We start from the raw sequence: 2,543 nt of genomic DNA, 5'->3' as shown, positions 1-2,543 counted from the left end.
GGGCCGGCCCCTGGAGCTCTTTTCTGAACACTGTCTGTTCACCATGCTGCCAGAGCTGGACAAGACACTGAGGGAGTCACTAAACGGTTATCGCATCTGATTCCAAGCCATTTTGCAAGACAAGCCCAAGCTTGCCGCCATGAACCTGGGCAAGTTCCTGGAATTGCGGAGGTCCACTAGAGCTGACCAGTGAAGTGTCTGACCATCATGTGGGCCCCGGGTCAAAGGGCTTTACCAGTCTCACCGAGGGACTGGAAGTGTAGCTGGGGATCATGCTGCTTGTGCTGGGCATCATATCTCTGTCTCCCCTTGCCGTTGCACACCTGGATCAGCTGCTCCTGATGCATCCCAGACTCACTAAGGGCTTTGGCATGACTGGCCCCAAGGACTTCTCCTCATTTCTGGACTTTGCCTCTATGCCCAGCAACTCCCTGGCACCCAGCCTGCAGGAGCAACCCCTGACTGAAGGTGCTCGCCATTGGGGTGAAGTCAGAATCCACTCTGCACACATATTTCCTTTCCTTCCTGTCCAGAGCCACCCCTATCTGTCCCCTTGAGATGAAGAAAGAGCTCCTAGGCAGCCTAACTGAGTGCCTGACTGTGGGCCCCCTCAGTGCCAGCGTCTGGAGGCAGCTGTGCCTCAAGCACCTGCCACAGTCCAGCCTGCTGCTGGAGCACTTGCTCAGGTGCTGAAGTTTTTGCAAGAAACCGTTCAGTCCTTCAAGCTTGCCAACCAGAAGCTGCTAAGGAAGGGCAACGGTAACAACCAGGATGTCATTACCTGTGATATGGCCTGCATGGGTCTGTTGCAATGGGCATGGGACCCTTGGCTGCCTTGGATCTGGCTACTCTGTTGCTGCTGGTCTTTGCCATAGGTTTCCTGTGCCATGACTTCTTGTCACACAGCTCTTTCCAGGCATCCCTTGCTGGCCGGTTGCTTTAATCAATTGGCTTTTTGTTTCCTGGCCAACAAGCATGCGCCAGGTTCTACTCCTACAGCCTGTAAGGCTAAAGCTGGCTAGAGCAGACATGCCAGCCTGAGGCTCCCACCTGCTAACTGTGGTTTGGCCTGGCTTGCTGCTGGCTTGGGCCTACCCCAGTGCCATGGTCAGCTTCCTTTCTGCCCACCATGCCTCCCATCTCACTGGTCTCTCTCAGAGACTACAGATCCAGCTCTCTGCTGCCTGAAGCCAGCTTCTCCATTACCTAAGGGGGCTGCATCTGCTTCTCTACCAGAATATGTTGCTGCTGTTGTGGTACCTGCTGCTGAGGCCCTGGCCTGGGCCCAGGAGCACTGCCATTAGTCATGCAGAGGTGAGGTGACCTGGGACTTCAAGAAGACACAGCTCAGTGAGGCTACCCACTGGACCTGGTTCTGCCTACAGGACATCACAGTGGCTTTCTTGGACTGCGCATTCACCATCATATCCCAGCAATAGGCTATGCCTCCCTGGCCACTGGTTTCAGTTGTGGACAGGCCATCTGAGACAGCAGGGGGTAAAGGGTGGCAGTTCTGCATGAGGGTCTTTTCTACTTGGTGCCTGAGTTCTGTTTCCTAGGCAAGTGGTCGGCTGCCTCTGTGCTAGTTTTTCCACGTTTTGTGGGGGCCAGAGGGATCTTGGCCTGCCACCCACAATCCCACTGAACTCTTCTCTGGCCTTTTGCACACAGCTCCTAGCCTCTATCCTTGGGCTGGTCACCTTTCTCAACTCTCAACTTGTCTCCACCTCATTCCTCAAGCCCCAAACAGCTCATTTCCAAAAAGATGGGAGTCCCCAGTATGTGGATTCTGCATTCTTCCGACAAGTGATTCCTGCTCCAAGGCTTTATCCATCTCCTGTCCCATTCTTGGTCACAACTTCAGCCATAGCAGAAAAAGGACAGGGACCTTCAGAAGATCCAGAGGGATACAACATCACAGAGCTGCAGCAGCTTCCTCTCCACCTGAAGACTGGGTGTGGCCATCAGCAGACTTAGGAGACTGGGTGGAAACGCCTCTCCCCTCAAAACACCCAACTTTGGCCCTTTGAGGCCCCTCACTGCCCCCTCCATCATAGTCCTACTACCTTGACGCTCCATTCTCCTTCGTGCTGGGGCAGCTCTGCCTCAAGCCTCAGCTCCTCTCTTCTGCCCAACCCACCATCCTTCTGCAGAGCAGAGCCCAGGCAGTTGTGTGCCTCAGACCCAGGGATCTTCCACCAGTCTGTTGAGTCAGGACTCTGCATACAGCTGGGTATGCCCCCTAGGTGGAATAAAGGACACAGATTTGAAAAAAAAAAATACATTGAGGTTTTGATAGGAATAACAATAAATCTGTAGATTGCTTCAGGGAGTTTTGATGTCTTAACAATATTAAATGGTCCAATGCATTAACATAGAATGTATTTCTATTTAGGTTATGTTTAATTTCTTTCATTAATGTTTTGCTGTTTTTAGTGTGCAAATCATGCTTCTTATCGATTACATTTATTCCTAAGTATGTATCCTTTTTGATGCTATTGTAAATGGAATTCTTTTCATAATTTCATTTGTGGGTCGTCCCT

General features: G+C 51.8%; 1 pseudogene; it reads left to right on the top strand.

Moving 5' to 3' along the window:
• The first annotated feature begins 16 nt into the window (after positions 1-16).
• On the top strand, positions 17-1,439 carry LOC103609511 (annotated as a pseudogene).
• The last annotated feature ends 1,104 nt before the right edge of the window (positions 1,440-2,543 follow it).

The sequence above is a fragment of the Galeopterus variegatus genome, unplaced genomic scaffold (assembly GCF_000696425.1).
Source record: "Galeopterus variegatus unplaced genomic scaffold, G_variegatus-3.0.2 Scaffold9702, whole genome shotgun sequence".
Classification (NCBI taxonomy): Eukaryota; Metazoa; Chordata; class Mammalia; order Dermoptera; family Cynocephalidae; genus Galeopterus; species Galeopterus variegatus.
Note: the sequence above shows the minus strand (reverse complement) of the source record. Positions and strands in the feature narration are given on the sequence as shown.